Here is a 21,618-nt window from a genome sequence, read left to right as displayed (position 1 = left end):
TGATGGTTAATCATCAGACTTTCTTTGGTTCACTGACTGTGAATTTTGTCCCATTTCTTTCTGTTTCAGCTGCCCTCAGTTTTTTTGGTTGTTTTGTGTTAGTCCAATTTTTTTTTCATTAGGTATAATAAGCACTGGCCAATATTTGGAATGTTCTGTATTGTGCTGCTTCTGTTTTGTTTTATTCTATTTCCTCAAGGAGCTTTACTTGGCTGATTGGTGTTTCACATCAATTCTGAAAGTTTGTTGATGATGCTAATGAAATATGCTCAATAATTCCTCTCATTAGTAGCTATAATTTAAATCTGTTTTAAAAATAATTGCTTTTTCTTTCATCTGCAGCTCTTTTATGTAAGAGATCTCATCCCCTTTTATCCACCCTGGTTTCCCTAGCATTTAGCTTTTTACTGGACCCTACTGAAGATCAGTACTATTATTCTGAACAAATTAGTCTATGAACAAATTACTAAATACAGAAGTATCCAGATATTTCAAAATTTGCTTCCCCAATTTTGGTGACTTCTCTATCTGTACTGTTATTACTCCAGCTCCATGTAACGGTATAATAAAATTTTAATTCTCTTCTGAAATAAATGAAGGGAAAAAGCATTTTGAGTAAAGTCAGAATTATTTGGATTCTCTATCAAATGACACTTGGAGTTGTACTGAATTTGGAGGCAAAGTCATAAAGTAAGAGCAGAAAGAGTGTTTGTAGTTAGTGATATAAAAGGGATGAAAAATCAGCTGTTCTTAGTAGAGATTAAATTCAATGTTTAGGGCAAGGTGTAGTTTATAAACTTGGGGTAGATTTAGCAATCTGCATTTTGAAGGTTCCATGAGTGAGGCTCAGCAGGTTGAATAATTCTCAGACAAGATAGTAAATACACTCTTGGTTTGGGTATTTTCCACTCGTGTGCAGAGCAGTAAAACTGCAGGTGGCTTAAATGATATCCCTTGGAGTCTCTGCTGAATTTGAAGGAAATTATAGACATGTATGCAATGATATGTAAGTTTTTAAAATTTATTAACTAAAACACTGGAAAAAAACATGGAGTTGGTTATATTGAAGGAGAAAGTTTACGGTTGTTGATTAGACTGAAGGATCGATTTTGTCTAATGAAGAAATGTAGCAGAAGGTGAAAAGTGTGGTGCTTGGAGTGGGTACGTTTGGCAAAAAAAAAGCATAAAATAACACTGTGGATAGTGAATGCTTCTTGAACATGGAAAATAAAATTACCATGATCAAAGTTTCAAAGATGACCCATGAGGCTTATTGAGTGAAGAATATTTATAGTGGAAAATTCTCTACTTAACTAAGAAGAAGGGTAAAATTCTAGAGTTTAACTGGAGATGAAAAGAAAACAGATTGTCTGTCTTAACTATGGATTAAAAGCCCTGCACAGCCTGATTTCCCCAGGACCCATGAAGCAGTTTCCCAGCCACCTCAGTCTGAAAAGGCAAACCTGACCCTCTGCCACACTGAAACGCCATGAAAATACATACCTAATTAATATTTCCAGTTTCTGGCTTTGGAGTGGGCTTAGAAGCTGCATTTTTGGTAGAATGAACTAACTAGTTTGGTCCCTTTTTCTGAAACTTCAAGCATAACCGCAAAGCACTATAACCCTTATAGTACCAAATTGCCAAAATGCAATTATCTTACTGCAATAAAGCAACTCAAAATGTCAAATTAACAAGTATGCTTCTTTTATATATGTATTTGATCTTTCCTGATCATAAACCAATTTTACCTCTGTTGGAATGACAATTCCAAATTCCTTAGGAAGGCATCTGTAGAATGTTTTCATTCAAAGCAACGCTTTATTTTCCATCCCTCTGAGAAAGGTCTCTGGTTGTAGGAATACCATCAGCTCATATCAAGGGAAAGTGGGTGTGTTTGTCTGGGTTGACAAGATAAATTAATCCAGAGACACTCAATGTGTATAAGAAAGAGCTTCATATAAAAGAGCAATTGTATATTAAGAAAACATCCAGTTCAGTCCTGATCAAGTCCATAAGTTCTATATTAGCCCATATGTTTGATACCAGTCTATAAATCCCTCTTTAGACTCCCACAGCACATGCCATGACACTGAATGCAGGAAGATCGCAGGCCAGTGGGTGGAAAGTCTTGTGGATCCAGTGGTGACGAAGCACCTCATGTGGGTCTTCACATGGCTCCTCCAACTCCAAGGCTATGGCTCCATGAGCATAGCTCCATGTGGCTTGTCAGTAGGAAGATCACGCAGAGAGAGTCTGTCTGACCCCAGTTAGCTATTTATTTCCATCGTGCCTCCAAATGAGGTCATCAAGCTGCAATCTGATTGACAGGCTAGACTTCACCCCTTCACTCTTAATAGTCTCAAACTGACACCAGATTATACAACTACGACAGTGGAAAATATCAATGGATCCATCAGTCAGGAGAAGCACTTATGTATAGATTTTTTACACTCAAAGGACAATTCAAAGATGAGATGTTCTAACATCTTTCATATGTTTCAAAATAAAGGTGATCCCTGACTAACCACAACATTAGCCTTCTCACTTTTTATAATGTCCTCACTTCCCACTCACCCATTATCCTTCCCAAGCTAACCTCTCAAATAACCAGTGGCACTTTTCCCCTTCAAGATTCTCTTTGAATGATCCCGAAATAAGGTTTGGTGGCTGGAAGCAGACTCATAACCTAGTGATTATGAATATAAAAAAAATCTAAGTTTTAAGGAGAACGAATACATTTTTTAAATGGACAAATCTCAAAGTGTGGTTTAAGCAGAAGCTTAAGTATGATGTTTTCTGAATTGAACTAGTAAATATAAATCTTTAATTTTCCCTAAGACGAGAGTTTAAGCCAATTGATCAGCCAAAGTATTTCCTTGTCTTTGGGTATAGCCGTGCAATTTTTTATTGCTTTCCACTATTCTACGACCTTTAAGGACTATGCTTATGCTCATTTCCCCCATAATATAACTTTTTCTCCATGTTGCTTTTAGATATAAACATTAAAAGAACACTGACTTAAATAGGACAAAATTCATTTGTTTTGCACGTGCATGCACACACACACACACACAGAACGTACACATAAAAGCAGCAGGGCCAGGTTACTACCTATCACCAGAAATCAGGAACCTATGTCAGTAAAGATACTGAAAATGTTTAAATTAGTGATGGCAGAGATTATATCGAATCAAAGCATAAATAGTACAAAACTAATGGTGAGAAACCCTTATTCTACAACGTAGGGTGCTGTTCGGTCATCCAAGTAAGAATAACTCTCCACGTCAGAAAAACATGTCATCCACAGCCATTTAATCTTTCCTGATTCACCGTGCCCCTGTAGTGCAGGATGGACTTTCTCATTAAAGTGTATGAGAATTAATCAAAACATATGCAGAAAATATCAACTTTATCCTGCAGCTACGATGAACTGCCAACCTCCATATAAGCACCTCCACACAACTCATTGCAAACTTGGCCTCCATAGAAAGTCTTTACTAAATTACAGCATTTACTAAATCTGATGAAGATGTGGGATTCCTTAGCAGAATTTTGGGAAAAGGTTTCAAATACTCAGAAAGGCAGTGGTTGAGGAAGATAAGTACTGCATAGTAACAGGCCATCATTAAATGTTTATTACTCTGAAGGGACCAGAAGTCACACTATCTCAATGAATGGGACTTAATAACACACAAATAGTTTTTAAAAAAATTCAGGGGAAAAAGCAAAAACTCTTTGTTCTAATAACCTGGCATTCTGGGATGCTCACCTTCCCAACACAATCACTGAAGACAAAATGGATACATAAGCAAATGTGGTAAAGAAGGATGATAGTACCTGACTATTAGACGATATCATGTCTGGGGTCTAAAAGGTTGAAAGTTAAACAAGTGGCCATCTATTGGGGAAGTTAAAAGTCCACATGGAGGAAGCACACCAGCCTGTGTGATCAGGAGATGTTGACGGGATCAGGAATCAGCCATCAGAAGACTGAAAAAAAAAAACAATAATATCAATGTGAATGAGGGGGGTCAGAGTGGAGACCCACAACCCATTTGTAGGCATTTGGACATAATCTCACAGAAGGTCACAAGGAAGGGACAAGCAAACCAGGGTGCAGTACAGCACCTATGAAAACAACATTCTTCTAGTTCTTTAATGATTCCTCCCCCCACCCCACCCCTCTTATGACCCAGTTCTACCTTACAAATCCAGCCAGACAAGAGCTTGTACAATGGTACAGATACGCACAGACTCCAAGACAGATAAAACCCTCAGGAACAATAATGGAAGCAGCCATATCATAAGGGTAGCGGAGAGGTGGGGGTAGAAATGGGGAACTGATTTCAATGATCGATATAACACACCCTCACCCCAGGAGGGAAAACAACAGAAACTTGAATGAAGGGAGGCAGCCAATTGTTCAATATATGAAAATAAAAATAATCTGTAATTTATCAAGGGTTTACAACGGTAGGAGGATGGGAGGGAGGGAATAAAAGAGGAGAAAAGTTTTTGAAAATGATCATGGCAACATATGTACAAATGTGCTCAGTATAATTGATGAATGCATTGTTATAAGAGCCCCCAATAAAATAATTTACTAAAATACTAAACACCTCATTTTTGGAGATTCAAAACTTTATGGGGGGAAATATCTCTCAGCCTGAATTATGTCTGTGACTATTTAAAATTTTATTTTAGTTCCCGATTTTCCACTGAGAGAAAGATGTGTATGTATCTGCTAAGTCTTGAGAGAATGCATCTCTCCGACTGGCATGTGCTCAGGGAAGAGGCCAGAAAATGAATGAGAATCTAGAGGCAAAGTCTGCAGCTATGAAGAACACAAGTTATGGTAATATGCTCAGAGAGCAAATTCTAGATAAAAGAGAGAAACAAAGTACAGCACCAGGAAAACAAAGCCTCTTACCAGTCGATGAGGTATTTATTTTTTCCTTTCCTCCCCCCACCCCCAGAATTGCTACTGTCCAGTAAACACTTTGAGGTTTTCACTGTAATCCTCTCTCCTTTTCCAAAATTATAAATTTAGTATCTCAGAAGGAAAAAAGCTCCTTAAATTCATAGATATTGAATCAAGAGGGCCTCATCTAATACAGATGAGTGTTGCAAGATCTTATATTTCAAACTTGACTGTGCCTTTGTAAGAGTGATGTAGAGGGAGTAAATTTGTCTTGTGAGAGAAATAGGAATCATTGTGACCACGCAGATGACTAAGGTATATTGGAATACTATTCTTCATTCTTCATTGTCTCCTTCTTGCACATGATCTTGCCATGCGTGACGTGAACCAGTGTGAGCACAAGGATAAGCTACTGGAATGTCAGTGAAAAATAATGTATTTGTATTGAGCGAAAACCCAAGACATGTTTTTTTTTCTATTCAGTCAGTGTGTCCACCAATTACCGTGACAGCTCATAATCATTTTTTAAAAAGTGAGTGATTATACAAAATATTTTTATCCCAATTAAAAAAACAACAACGTATGGACATGCCTACCCATGTCCAAGACACCATAGGGACATCACAACTGAACGCTATACTAGTGAAGCATAAAATTAGAAGTTGATGTGCAGTTAGGTTAAAATTTAGCACCTTATCATTTTATCTCCATTATGATCCGTTTAATTTTTTCTAGTTTTTAATATTTCCTACTTTCTTTTTGAATGAGGTTTTTATCTGCTTTTTTGTTATTATTGTTAGTTTTGGGTTAATTTTGTATTCTTAAAATGTTTTTCTGTATATAAAATCCAGAATAGGCGCATCTATAGATACAGTAACTGGATAAATGGAAATCTTTGGGATAGACATTAATTATGATGAGTACAAGAAGGAAGAAAATATTCTAAAACCAATTTTGGTGATGCTTGTTCATGTCTCTTTGGTGTGATTGAACTATTTATCTTTAGCATATGTGAATTATATGTGGAAAAAACGTTGGAAAAAATGAGGTTCTGTTGCTTTTGGTTGACATTTTCTGTTAAGAAATTATATTTTGGAGTGGTTCTTAAAAGCATAATGCAACAATAATTGACCAATACACAAACATCAATAGTATGAGTTTTGGCTACACATTTGGGTACCTTAGTTGTAATTGAAATAATATTCTGGTAAAACATCATCTATTTATATGGAATGGCAGGTAGTTAGGCAGTGGGGGCAGTGATTAGTTTATAATACCAAAAACCTCAAAATTATCAACAAGATGTCTAAGGTCAGTTTCTTCACATGGCTTTAATATCTTGCAGTCAGTTTCTAGAAGTCCGCCAATTCTCAGTTAAGAGTTCCTTGATTTAAGAGGAAAGCAGATCCCTTCAAGAAAGAAATCAAAGTAGTACAGAAAAAATTTGGAATAAGTATCCCTCACGTTGTCCCTAAAATAATTGTTTACCATAAAAACGTATGTACCCTGAGTAAAGAGAAAATCCAGATATTACAAGAGAAATTAATTAGAGCAGTGGTTCTCAACCTTCCTAATGCCGTGACCCTTTAATACAGTTCCTCATATCATGGTGACTCCCCAACCATAAGATTATTTTCATTGCTACATCATAACTGTGATTTTGCTACAGTTGGGAGACCCCTGTGGATTGGGAGACCCCTGTGAAAGGGTCATTCGACCCCCAATGGGGTTGCGACCCACAGGTTGAGAACCACTGAATTAGACTGTGAATTTATACTGATACCAACAACTCGGCCATAATTACAACTCCTCTGTTAGAATGGGACAGAGACTTTAAATGGAATGCTAGAAGCCATCCGTCTCACCCGGAGTTCGATGATTCCATGAGACAGCTTTCGTGTCAGTCTTCTGGTCTCTCATTGAATTGTATGAAATAACATGAAGAGCAGAAACAGAACTGCACGTTTCTTCCTTGCCTGTGCTGTCAACTCAGTTCTGGTTTACGGTGACCCCTTGCACAACAAAAGATGGAAAGAATACACAGAACCACTGTACCAAAATAGGTAACATTCCACCAGTGCAGGACATACCATATAGAAAAAACCAATAATGCAGAAGGAAGAGTTCGAAGCTACATGAAAGCTTGAACCAAAAACAAGGCATGAGGTATTGATGGAATACCAACTCAAATGTTTGAATAAAATAATTAAACACTGGAAGCACTCACTTTTCTATGCCAGGAAATTGATCAATTGACTAGAAGAGATTCATCTTTGCAGCAATTCCAAAGCAGAGTGGCCTAACCAAATGCTCAAATTATAGAGTGATATCATTGATCACATGTGCAAGTAAAATGTTGCTGCAGATCATCCAGTGACAATTGCAGCAGTCCATTGACAGAAAGCTGTAAGAGATGAAGGCCAAATTCAGAAGAGGACACAGAATAGGGACATCATTGCTGGTTCTAAGATGGACCTCGGCTCAATGCAGAGAACACTAAAAAAATGCTTACTTGTGTTTAATTGACTACATCAGGGCATTCAACTTTGTGGATTACAACAAACCAGGGATCACTTTGAGAAAAATAGGAATTCCAGAACACTTCGTTGTACTCATTCTTAACATGTACGTGGATTGAGAGGAAATTGTGTGAATGGAACAAGGGAATACTGCATGATTTAAAATTAGGAAGAAAAGATGTGTATCAGAGTTGTATCCTCTCACCATACTTCCCAATCTTTATGCTTAGTAAACCATCAGAGAAGTAGGCTTATGTGAAAAAGAACGTGATAACAGTATTAGAGGAAGCATTACTGACAACCTACAATATGCAGATGATACAACCTAGCTTGCTGAGCGTGAGGAAGTATTGAAGCAGTGCAGTAGAAGATCAAGTGTTGCAGCCTCCAATGCGGATTACAATTCTGTGTATTCTGTGTAAGGAAGACCATAATCTTCACAACTTGACCAATACGTGACATCATGGGAAATGGAGGAAAGGTTGACGCTGTGGAGGGTTTTGTCTTGATTGGACCCACAAACGATGCTCATGGAAGCAGCAGTCAAGATCAAAAGAGGTGTTGCACTTGGTATATCTGTGGCACGAGACCTCATTAGTGTATTGAAAAGCAAAGATGCTACTCTGAAGAGCAAAGTGCATCTGACCCAAGCCATGGCACTTTCAATTGCCTTATGCATGTAAAAGTGGACATTTTATATTGACATTACATAATGAAGGCTGAGAAGCAATCAGTGCATTTACATTGTGGTGCTGGTGAAGAATAGTATAAGTACCATGGACTGCTAAAAGGAGAAAATGATCTATCTTGGAAAAAGTACTACCAAAGTGCCCTGTGGTTCTCAGCCTTCCTAACGCCGCTACTGTAATTTTGCTACTGTTATGACTTGGGCAACCCCTGTGAAATGGTCGTTTGACAATGCCCCAAGGGATCGCGACCCACAGGTTGAGAACTGCTGCTTTAGAGGCAAGTATGGCAGGACTTTGTCTTACACATATTGGACATGTTGTCAGGAGAGACCACGCCGTGGTGGAGGACCTCATGTTTGGTAGAGAGAGAGTGAAAAGAGGTAGACCTTTTGGACCTGTACTGGGACTGGTTGCAACAATGGACTCAAGAACAGAACCATAGTGAAATGCAGCTGTCCCTCATAATATTTTGTTCTGCTGTGCATAAGGTCACTGTGTGTAGGAACAGACTCAATGGTACCTAACAACAGCAACATGCACAACAGTTCAAACTCTGCCTAGTCCTGGGCCATCTTTGCAATGGTTCTTAAGTTGGATTCGTGTGGCAATCTATTGTGGAAGATTGTCCTTTGTTTCACTACCCTTCCACCTTAGCAAACTTGAGGTCCTTTCTTAGGGACGGTTTCTCATTTTCAGTGTCCAAAGTGAGTGTGGAGATATCTCATATTTCTTGCTTTTAAGAAATGTTCCCACTGAACTTATTTAAAGACAGATCTATATGGTCTTTTGGCAATCCATCTCACTTTCAAGAGTCTTCATGAGCACCATGATTAAATCCATCGATTCTTCTCAATATTTTTTACTCCATGTCCAACTTTCACATGCATAGGAAGCAATTGAAAATACCATGCTTGGGCAAGCATACTTTAGTTCTCAATGTAATATCCTTGCTTTTCAACACTTTAAAGAGGTTTTGTGTTACAGATTGATCATTTTAACGTGTGTTTTGAGATCTTCACTGCTGCTTCCATGAGCTTCATCTGTGGATCCAAGGAAAATGAAAGAAATCCTTGACAACTTCAAATGTTTCTCCATTTATCACAATTTTACCATGTGGTCCAATTGTGAGGATTCTGGTCTTCTTTACATTGAGTTGTAATCCATACTGATGGCTGCAATCCCAAATCTTCATCAGCATGTGTTATAAATCCTTCTCATTTTCAGCAAGCAAGGTTGTATCATCTACATAACAAAGATGGTTAATAAGTCTTCTTCTGGCTAATTATGATACTGCATTTTTCTTCATATAAACTAGATATCCAAATTATTTGCTCATCCTAGAGATTGCATAAGTATGGTGAGAAGATGCAATCTTGATGCAAACTCTCCTGATTTTGAATCATTTGTGGGGAAGAGTTAGGAGTCCAGTGCACTATCCATTGCTCCACAGAGCCCAGCGCCTTTCCTGGTTTTATTGTCTTGTTCTTTCTACACAACTATCTTGCGCCCTTATTCTGTTCAAACAGGGGATTGCTGGTCCATTTGCTGCATTTGTGGGAGCACAATTATGTGTTCCGGGAGTTCAGTTCTTCTCAAAGCACTCACAGTTTAAGATCTTCACAGTTGAATTTACGATCTCAGATCCTCTGAATCATCAATGAAGCAGAAGTTAACATCTTTCTGGTATGATCTGCTTTCAGCTGAGATCCATATGAGCAATCAGCCTTCTGATGGCGTTTGTGACAAGTGCCACTATAGTCGGAAAGGTCCAGGGGAAGACTCAGAAACCATTCCTCTTTTGATCAGAGTAGTCAATTACAACATTTCAAAAAAATCAGATGGTGTGGCAGAGAGCAGTGTTACACTCAAAGGCGGAAGTGATAAATAAATCTGAAGGCCTTTAAGAGGCAACAAAACAAATCAAAGATTGGAGTTGGTTACTTCTCACTGAGCTTTTTACAGGATGAGTAGTATTCCCCTTAGGATATCAGAAGCTGTGAATCCTTAAGGAAGGAGATTGTCACATCTTTCTCTGCAGATGGCTAGCGGGTACAAACCACAGACCTTTATATTAGAAGCCAAAGGCTTTGACTACTGCACCATCAAGAATCATCCTTGCAAGAAAATAGGAAATAAGCGCTTCAAATTTAGAACAATTGGGGACATTGTAAGATTTCAGATATGCAAGACATCCTCTAACATACAGCACAACTTATTGTGCATTATCATTTTTACTGTGAATAAAGAGACACAGAACATGAAACCATAGGCTATTTCATATTTTGAAGACAGTATATAGTACAACTGGGAATATTGCTCCAATTTAGTGACTAGGTTGGAAACTTTATTACTGTGGAGTCTGGATTGGTGGAGGGTTGGGGTAGGGTGGGAGATGGCTCTGCACAGGTTTAAGCTTTGCTGCAAGCTGCACAGCATCTGGCAATATGATCCAGCAGACTGTAATGCTGGAGCTGCCCTCGGTAGCTAGTAATGACACATGGTGCCCTGGGCAAGCTCTAACAGGGGACATGGTGAAGATACCTAGGGCTCTGGAGTAATGCCTGGCAGACAACTGGGTATAATCACGTACATACCAAGAAAATATATGATCAAACCAATCCATCGGAATGGTCCACCACATGGCATTTGTTTGGATAGTGTTATATACTGTTGCTATAATACAAATACCACAAGTGAATGGTTTTAACAAATATGAATTTATTCTTTCACAATTTAGGAAGCTAGAAATCCAAATACAGGGTACCAACACTAGGAGAAGGCATTCTTTTTCTGTGGACTCTAGGGGAAAAGCTCTGTCTTACTTGAACATCTGTGGGTCTGGTGTTCCTTAGAGGTCTCTTAGTGTCCTGGCATCTATCAGGACAGTTTCCAGTACCAGGACCACACATGTAGAGAACACACTGCACTCCAGACTCATAAGCTCAAATGGTATATCAGAAAGTTGACACTTCAACCTGGTTCTCCCCAAATTCAGACTACGTATTGGTGTTATTAGGAGAGGTGCCTTCAGTTGGTTCTGACTCACAGCACACCCAAATACAACAAATGAAACACCTCCCAGTCTTCTGCTGTCCTCATAATTTCTCTTAAGTTTGAGTCTGTCTGTGCAGCCACTATGTCATTCCATCTTGTTAAAGGTCTTCCTCTGTTTTGCTGCCCCACCATGTTACCAATTGTGATATCATTATCCAGGAGCTGGTCTTTCCTAACAAGATGCCCCAGGTGTATGAGAGTGTCACTATCCTTGCCTCTAAGGAGGATTCTCTCTTCAATTTCCAAGACAGATGTATCTGTTCCTTTGGTCATCCATATATACTTTCAAAATTCTTTGCTAGTACCATAATGCTATAATTCTTCTTTGGTCTTTCTTATTGAATGACCAACTTTTATGTGCATATGAGGTAATTGAAAATACCATGATTCAAGGGGAACTGATTGTAATGATCAACCCCAGGGTGACGAAAAACAGAAAGATGAGTAAAGGGAGACTGCAGATGGTGTGGAATATGAAAATAATAATATTTATAATTTTTTAAGGGTTCATGAGGGTGGGAGGGTGGGTAAGGGAGGAAAAAAAGAGAGGATCTGATACCTAGGGCTCAAGTAGAAAGAAAATGTTTTGAAAAGGATGATGACAACATATGTACAAATGTGCTTGGTAAAATGGATGCATGGATTTTTATAAGAGCTGTAAGAGAAAAAAAGAGCTGTAAGAGCCCCCAATAAAATAATTTACTATAATAAAAAGAAAATACCATGATTTACACCATGGCCTACTGTGCATCCCTGAGCAAACAGTGATGAAAGCATGATGCAGTGATGAAACACCTCATGACATGAAAGGTCCTGGAAGCCATTATGTTGAGTCAAGTTGGACAACCACAAAATGACAAATAATGTACGAGCGAGCCCAATACTATAAGGGAAAAAAAACTATTTAAACAAACCTTAAAGGCCAATTCTCAAGGGATAGAAAACCTACCTACTGGCCATGAATTATACATCAATTCCCTTACATGAATTTCATAAAAAAATTAAAAAAAAACACTTCACATTGACGGGGGTCACTCCTTTAAGAAGATGGAAAAGGGAGAAGATCATCTGTTTAATGCTATGCAACACTGAAACAAGATTGTGGCAAAGCAATAGACCCTCCACAGGAATGAGGGGAGAAGCTTACTGGAAAATCAAGTTAAAACCAGGGAGGTGGGCACCTCCATTCCTGAGAAGGCATGTTCGCTTCTGCTGGTGAGTACATGGGGAGAAGAAACTTCACATCAGGGAGGGATGCTTGAGAATAATTATAAAGAACAGGAGGGGAGATTATACCCAGTTCTATGTTCCTGGGCAGATATTTTTTACCCAGTTTCTACCCAAACCTGGTGAAGCTTGCCGTGGATTATGCACTACTGTGACCTTAGACACTGGCATCTCCCAAAGGCCACACCAGAAGGTTTCTAGGTGGAAATCTCCCGGAATGGATTGGGAATTACCTCAAAATTACCTGCAGCTCTTGGATTTAGGGAGAAGAAACAATTGACGACCACGCCAAGAGAGTGGACCTTGGTTAGGATGCCTGACTTAGCGAGCATGCAGTGAAAGAGGCCTAGAACTACCATACATTTACTGTGTGAATTCCCTCCTTGAGTTAGTATAACATGTATTAATCTGATAGGCAAGGATTTGCTCTTCAAATGAATGTTGTAGAAAAATTTTTCCTTGCACCAACCCCCACGCTCAACGTAAAGAAAGCTCACTCATGCAAGAATCTACCTGTACAAAGGAACAACACATGGTTTGCAGTTTACAGCTAGACCATACCCACATAATCTTTTCCTTAGCAGCACCTTACATTCTATGCCATTGAGCAGTCACTTATATTATCATTGGAATCGCCGAAACTCCAGGGGCACGATTGATAATATATTTCACCATACAATGAAAAAAATTGTACACAACCACGGACAAACAGATGGATTCTGGATTCCACTTAATTCTAGCCCCAGTCCAAGAATAATTTGTCCTTATGACATGGCCCTGCTAAATATATGTGCCTTAATGAAGTGATCACTGAAGATAAAGCGCTACCGACTATTCTATAAATTGACGTAAGGATGGTACTGTATGACACATGGATTTTATATAAATGAGCTATTGGGAAAAACAATGACTAACGAGGCCTCTAATGTGAACCAGAGATGAGGGAAACAAACAAACAAACAAGCAAACTTATGTAACACCCCTGACCGACAGAACTATGCAACAATACATGTCTTTTTCCTAAGCCACTAGATTTGTCAGCATGCATTATGTCAATAGGAGAAAACTATTACATTGTCATCATTTTCCAGTTGAGAATTTTATGTTCTATATTTCTTATTGTTCACAAAATAAAAATTTTTTAAATAAAGAAAATACCATGATTTGGCTTTGACACATCTTAGTCCTCAAAGTAATATTGTTGCCTTCAAACACTTTAAAGAGATCCTGTGCAGCAGATTTATCTAACGCAATGCATCCAGGAGCTGATAAATTCCCTGGATTTCTTGGATTTGTGGGAACAATTTTGAGGCATGTCCTCTTTAGTCTTGTACGGAGTGCCCCATTCTTAGAACTGTAACCCATTCACCACCCCATGCTTTCCTGACTTTCTTTTCTTTTTTTTTTTAGGTCACTCACTAAAGTATTTTCACCCAATCCTTGTCTCAAGATTTACTTTTTTTAAACTCAGAGTAAACTTTGAGAGGAAGAGAACGTAACCAAGCAACAGAATTATCGACACAATATCTCTTTTGGCCTCTAAAATAGGCCTCGGTGTGAGGTGATGCCTTTCTGAAAACAATATTCCTAGTTAGCTACATAATGAAACGGAATTTGCCAGAAATCTGCTCTGCTCTTTAACCAAAACAGATATACAAACAGAGACAGTAAATAAAGCTAAGGCAACACATTGATATATTGTCATCTGTCAAGTTTACAAAGATAAAGCTTTTGATAATATCCATTATTAAAAAATGTGTAAAATAGCTCTCATACAATTCAGGTAAAATAACAAATTGATAGGTCATTTTATAGTGCAATCTGAGAAGTGGTTGACACTGTAAACCATATCCCTTCGTCCCAAACCTCTTAACCCTGTCCAGCCATCTTTCTTCCAACTGTGCATGTCTGTCACTTGTCTGGCTCAATTTTTAAATGTATTTGCTTTTTGGAAGTCTGAAAACTACCTCTCTCACTAGATTCTGCTAATGAAAATCAATCTGGAAAATGAAAATAAAAGAAGCTAGGGAACCTCCCAACTTTTCTTTACCCAAAATAAAACCAAATCCAGTGCCATCAAGTTGATTCCAACTCAGAGCCACCGACTATGGGGTTTCCAGGGCTGCGCGTCTTCCTGCTGACATGTCTCGGATGGGTTGGAACCGCCAACCTTCGGATTAGCAGTCCAATGTTTGCCCACAGCTGCACCAGAGAAGCTCTCCTCGCGCACCAGTTCTCAGCCTTCCTGACGCCGCGACCCTTTAATCCAGTTCCTCATGTTGCGGTGATTCCCCAATCATAAAATTATTTTCATTGCTATTTTATAACTCTAATTTTGCTACTGTTATGAATCATAATTTAAAAATCTGATAGTCAGGATCTATTTTCTTTGTTACAAATGGAACATAATTAAAGCATAGCAATTAATCACAAAACAGTATATTATATATTGTGAAATATTTATTTCTAATTGCAAATCAAGGGAATTTTGTCTGGAAGCATGGTGTAGCATGCCGGGTACTCGTATGTGGGCATATCTGCATGTGGGCAGACCCACACGCAGATGGATAGAGGAGCGGTGTCTCGGTTCCCAAGACTGTCAGAAATATGTTTTCACGGTGGTCTGAGGCAACCCCTAAGAAAGAGTCATTCAACCCCTAAAAGGTCGCGACCCACAGGCTGAGAACCAGTGCACCAACAGTAGTGGAGACGTGTGGTTTCTGCTTAAGACTTGTGACGTCACTCAGAAGCCAGACTTCTTTGGTTTTACAGCATCTTTGTTGGTATTGACTTAATCATGCTGTCCATTCCCGAAACAGGAGCAGCATCAAATAATTGTAGGTTTTCAAAGACCAAGAATTTCCTTGGTCAACGAACTGCAAGGTCAGCAGTTCCAAATCGCAGCAGTGGAGGTGAAGATGAGGCTTTGTACTCCTGTAAAAAGTTATCATCTCAGACAGCAGGAAGAGGCGAGGTTGACCATTGTCCTGTGTCTCTCAATAGATTGGAATGGACTCATTAGTGGCAAGTTATTGTTTTTTAAGATTAAGAGCAAGCCCTTGAGAGTAGTTTTTACGCATTGGCGCTCGATGGTGGTGATTATGTTTTGTATTTGATAGAGTAAGCTGTCCCTAGCTGATGGCGTCACTTAAGCACACATTACTAACCGCTAGGTTACAGACTCAAGAAAAGCCTGGCAAGTCTGTTTTGCAAAAAAATAATAATAATAACAATTGAATATGCTTTACAATATGTTTATACGTTTAACATGGTGTTAACATTAATTAGAATGGACTCCATCTCTGATGTCTTTTATAGAAGAAGAGGTAGTATGAGCTCCTGGATTATTCGAGGGCAGTGAGATTGTGAGACCAAGCTGCTGTTCTAAGGCAGTCAAGACAGTGGCAGGATGTTTTCAGATCTAGCTGTTTAATAACAGCCGTTATTAAAATACAGGTCACACAATTTCACTCCTATAGCCTACAATAGTAGTAGATTCTTAAAATGAATATTTTCAGAAGAAATCTGTGTCTAGTTTGTGCTCTGTTTCAACTCAATGCTAATGAAATAAAGATGTTCACAACTGACCAAGAGACAACAAAATGTGATACATAGAAAACTATTGAATTTGCTAAAGATTTCATATTGCTTGGATTTGCAATCAATGCTGATGAAAGCCACAGTCAATAAATTAAATGACACATTGTATTGGGAAAATCTGTACAAGACTTCTTAAATTGTTGAGGAATAGGGCTGTCGTTGTGAGGATTATGGTGTCCCTGACCCAAGCCATGGTATTTTCAATCACCTTATATGCATGCAGATGTTGGATATTGAATTATGATGATAGTAAAGTCTATTGAAAGTCCCATGGCTACCAGAACTGAAAAACGAAACCAAAAACACTTGTCTCCGAAGTACAACCAGAATGCTCCTTGGAAGTAAAGGAGACAGGCGTTACTAGACATACTTTGGGCATCTTCTCAAGATATATCAGTCTCTGGAGGAGCGTATCATGCTTGTAAGATGGAGGGGCAGCAAAATTCAGAAAGATCCTTGATAATATGAACTGACACAGTGGCTGTCACAGTAGTCACACACAATTACAGGGATGACTCAAGAACTGTGCAATGTTTTGTTCTGTTGTGTGCAGGGTTGCACTGAGTTAGAACCAACTTAACTACATCTAGCAAGAACCGTTCTTCTAAGCAGTCCTGGTAATGTAGTGTGTTATGCTTTGAGCAGCTAACAGCAAAGAGAAAATGAGTCTTTGTGATCCCATAATGCTTTCTTTCTTTTTCATTTTAATTATTTTATTAGCGGCTTAAACAACTCTTATCACAATCCGTACATACATCAATTGTGTAAAGCACATTTGTATATTCATTGGCCTCATCATTCTCAAAACATTTGTTCTCCACCTAAGCCCCTGGCATCAGGTCCTCATTTTCTCCCTCCCTCCCTTGTACCCCTCCCTTCACAAATCCTTGATAATTTATAAATTATTATATTGTCATATCTTACCCTGTCCAGCATCTCCCTTCTCCATTTTTTTCTGTTGTCCGTTCCCCAGGGAAGAATTCACATGCAGATCCTTGAAAGTGGTTCCCTCTTTCCAACCCACCCTCTTTCTACCCTCCCAGTATCACCACTCACACCACTGATCCTGAAGAGATGATCCACCCTGGATTCCCTGTGTTTCAAGTTCCTATCTGTACCAGTGTACATCCTCTGGTCTAGCCAGACTTGCAAGGTAGAATTGGGTTCAATATAGTGGGGGATGGGGATGAAAGCATTTAGGAACTAGAGGAAAGTTGTGTTTTTCATTGTTGCTACATAACACCCTTGCTGGCTCGTCTCCTCCCTAAAACCCTTCTGTAAGGAAATATCCAGTGGCCTACAAATGTATACAAATGCTCCTGGGTTGAGGAACAGGTAATATGTCAGGGATGCTTTCATAATGTACATCTACCCTTTATATAAAACTCTTGATTATATATATATGAGTTTTTGTGGATTTATTTACTCAGACTAACAACACAAGGTAGTACATTTCTGTTCTATAGAATTGCTGTGAGTTAGAATTGATTCAATTTCAATGAATTCTGATTTGGGAGCCCTTCTGACACATGGTAAGCAACCCAATACATAATATCTGTTCCCTTTGACATGAACAGAGCAGTCATGTTTTACAGAATAAACTTTGTCTTAAATACATCCTTTTCCTGCTTCCCTTTTATCCTTCTTCCATATGTTGACCTATTTTTAAAATTGTTTTCTCCTCTTTGGCTTATGCTCTGGATGTTTGCTTTTCCTCCAGGGATCAATCAGTGACTTACTTTTCTTTGTACTACATACACACTCCCAGGGTGATGGAATTCACTCCATTGCCTAAATGCTGAGTAGTTCCCTTATCTTTATCCCATGTCAGATCTCACTATGAGGTCAGGATTGTGTGCTGGAAATTCCCTTCTGGCATTTCAAATATATTCAAATTAATCTTATCATCTTCTCTGCGTGCCATCAACATATTTATTCTGCCATTGCATCCAGTTGTTCCACAGCTATCCAATTGTGTAAGTGATAGATTGCCCTTTCGTTTATGTATTCGTTGAAGTTCACGGATTCTTACTCCCACCATCTGATCCCTTATGAAGTCCTTTGTTTCTGGTCCCTGTTTCGGTCTTGAAGATCTTCCCCTGACACTTTGTTATTTCTTTCTTGATTTGCAACACAGAGTCTCGGGAGTCACAGTTTAACCCTTCGTCTCACCCTTGGTGTTCCGTCCATAGTGGTTTTATAAATTTAGAACTTAATTGCTCACCTCTCTTCTTTTCAAAGTTTTATTGAGTTCTCCAAGTCCTCGGGAAAAGTTCTCAGCGTTTGTCATAAGACAGGAGAGACAATCGGGGGCACAGCAGGCGGTTACCTTGTTGCGCTTCATCACGGGGTTCTTTCCTCTTTGTGCTTTTTAGTCCAGCTTCAGTGCCTCCTTTGCAGACTTGGTAATGTGCTATGATTTACCCTCCTGGGTGCCCGGTCACCACCCTCCCTCCTGCTTGCAATGTCTTTCTCCACTTTGTTTCCCTAGTTAACCCTCAGTGATCTCAGAAAGGATACCAGCATCCAAGCATCTAGGATGTCTCTCCTAGGACAGCCATGCATCACTTATAGTGTTCAATAACTCCTGATCCATTTGGTTCTCATAGCCCTTGTTTTTCTCCATTGTATCCTCTTGCTTAGTGATCTGTCTGCCCTTATAGAGTGTAAGCTCATGGGAAATTGCCCAGTCCCAGCTCAATGCAGATTGTCACTGTAGACAATAGTGTTCTCTTTGGTATTATTTTCTGTATTTTTTGTAATAGAATTACATACTGTCTCAAAAGTGTGGTCCACCCACCCCCCTTTTTAACTTGATTTGTTGCTTAACTTACCTTTGTATGAATATGGTATTTTTAAAGGTGTTTATATGACCTGTACAAACTAGGGAGAAGACCTATTTTATGTCTATCTCTAATTATGTATAACATAATAAATGCCTTAATACATATTTTAACATGATGGCAATTCTGAAAAATAATATATATGCTGTCTTCTATCTTATCGTCTAGTCATGGATACATATTTTTTGTGAAATTTAAGTCCATAAGAACACAGAGTGGGTAGATGACTGATTTTAGTCAGTCTATCAGAATCAAGGTCAAATCTTATTATCTGGTAAACATTAGACATAAAAATATTAGGTGGCCTTTTATTTAATATCAGTTGTCTCACCTGTAAAGTGATGGAAATTAATAAAACCTTCAAGGTTTTTATAAAGATTATATTTGACTGTACACACATGAAATAGGAAAAAGAAAACCCTAGCCAAGTTTGGAAGTTAATAATCACTCAATTATAGTTATGTTATTTAATATAGAAGAAAGTTAAAAAATAATAGATAAGAATTAGAACTACATTTATATGAACAGAAATTGAAATGATTAAAAAATAAATGGACAGAAAATAAAAGAAAAAATGACCCACGTAAATTGCTACTGGACTTCAACTCCTTCTTCCTCTGCTCTTATCATGCCGGAAAGTATTCAGATGACAGACAGGAAAAAAGGTGTGAACTGAGAAAGTTTAAGTGGTTATTTAAGGGTTATGTCCAACACAATTCAACAGACTGGTATCTCAGGTCTGCTGGATGAAAATTCAAGTTTTATATCACTAATGGGGACTTCCAGCTACTGGCTAGCTATTTGTAGCCTCCCTTTCCTTACAATTTTCTGATATTTATGCATACACTCAAATTTGAAGCTATGCAATTTCAGATCTCCCTTAACTGAAGCAGTGTTCTTCCCACCATTCTATGGGCAGATTCATTGTTTTGTGGGGACTGTGCCCAGCTCCTGCCCAACTTAGTTCCCATTCTCTATTGCCATTCCTCTGTGCTGGGAATTCCTCTCTTTTTGAGCAGTAACTGTGCAGAAGATGTGTATTCCTTGCCCTTCACTTCCCTTTGGGTCAGGGATTCCTTCTATTATTCCCCCACCCACTTTCCCATAATCTGCCTAACCTACCTAACAGTCCCTTGAGAAGGACATCATGCCCTGTAAAGTGGAGGGACAAGGACAGAGGGATGCCTTAAATGGGATGGATCTCAACAGTGGCTGCAACCGTGGACTCCAGCGTAGGAGTAATTGTGATGCTGGGGGACCAGGCAGCTTTCATTCTGTTGCATATGGGGTTTCTATGTGCCAGAACTGACTTAAGTCACTTATCAACAACACCTATCAAAATGCATGTGGTCGTGGGTTGTGACAAATCAAGGAGACAGTGGGTGGTAGTTACATAATCTGGTGTCAACTTGTGAAGGGGTGGAGTCTAGCCAGTCAATCAGGTTGCAGCTTGGTGATCTCACTTGGAGGCACAATGGAAATAAATAGCTCCCTGGAGGCCAGATACCCTCACTCCCTGGGAGACAATGATCCTAATGGAGCTATGCTGATGCAGCCAGAGCCCTGGGGCTGTAGGAGCCATGTTGAAAACCCTGCCAGCACTGAGATGCTTCTACTGCCACTGGATCCACAAGACTCCCCACCCACTGGCCTGTGACCCTCCTGCATTTGGCATCATTGCATGTGCATCATGAGTCTGAAGAGGAATGTATAGATAGGGTATATAAGTTAATATCAGACATATGGACGATATGGACTGGGCTTCAACGTTTTCTCCATATTCAATTGCTCTTGTATATAAAGCTCTTATACACATATGAGTGTCTATGAATTTGTTTCTCTAGTGAACCTGAAGTAGCACACAGTGATTTGCCTAAAGGTAGCTCTTGGAAATATATTGGTAAAGGTGCCATATGTCAACTGTGACTCATGGTGACCCTCTGGTTAGTCAGAACAGAACCGTGCTGCACAGGGATTCCACAGCCCTTTTTCAGAAGTAGATCATCGTCTTTCTTTGGAGACATCTCTATGTGAAGACAAACCACCAATCTTTGGTTAAGCTGAACATATTAACCCTTTACACTACTCTGAGAGAGAGAGAGAGAGAGAAATCAAGTTGGAGAACTGAGGCCTCTGATAAAAACCACTTTGCCAAAATTGGTCAATGAAGTCACGACTAATTAGTAAGTAGGGAATTCAAAACTCAAGGTTTGAGGAGTGTTATACTTCATTATTGATAAAGTTAGAGCATTTCTAACTGAGAAAGGGAGAGAGAGACAGAGACAGAGAATAGAATCTTTGACTAATTGGTGCAGTCTTTCCATAAGTAAGCAGCCTCACCATCCACTCGGAATCACGAGTCCTTTAATTCTAGATGTGACTTTCTGCTAAGGGCAGACTGGTATGCTTCCTCCTTAACTGTGAAATTCTTCACTTTTATTGTTTCTCACTTGCACTTTAAAACCCTGTAGATGTTGTATTATTACACTATTATGTAACACAATAGCTGTTACCTCTCACTTCAGTGTGCTGATCTATGCGAGGCACCTTCTGTCAAGTAAGTCAGGACCTCTTGCAGCTGAGAGTGATTCATCAAAGCTGCTGAGCTTTTTCATAACCAGAGTCCTCACAACGCATTACAAAGGACCATTAGCAGCTTTTAATTTCCCAGGTTTGGTGCAGCATAACAACTTTTAGTTTACATTTCACCACTTCTCTTTGTAAATAAATCAATGGTTTTAAAAACTAAACTACTCATGGCA

This window comes from Tenrec ecaudatus, chromosome 2 (assembly GCF_050624435.1).
Source record: "Tenrec ecaudatus isolate mTenEca1 chromosome 2, mTenEca1.hap1, whole genome shotgun sequence".
Lineage (NCBI taxonomy): Eukaryota > Metazoa > Chordata > Mammalia > Afrosoricida > Tenrecidae > Tenrec > Tenrec ecaudatus.
Note: the sequence above shows the minus strand (reverse complement) of the source record.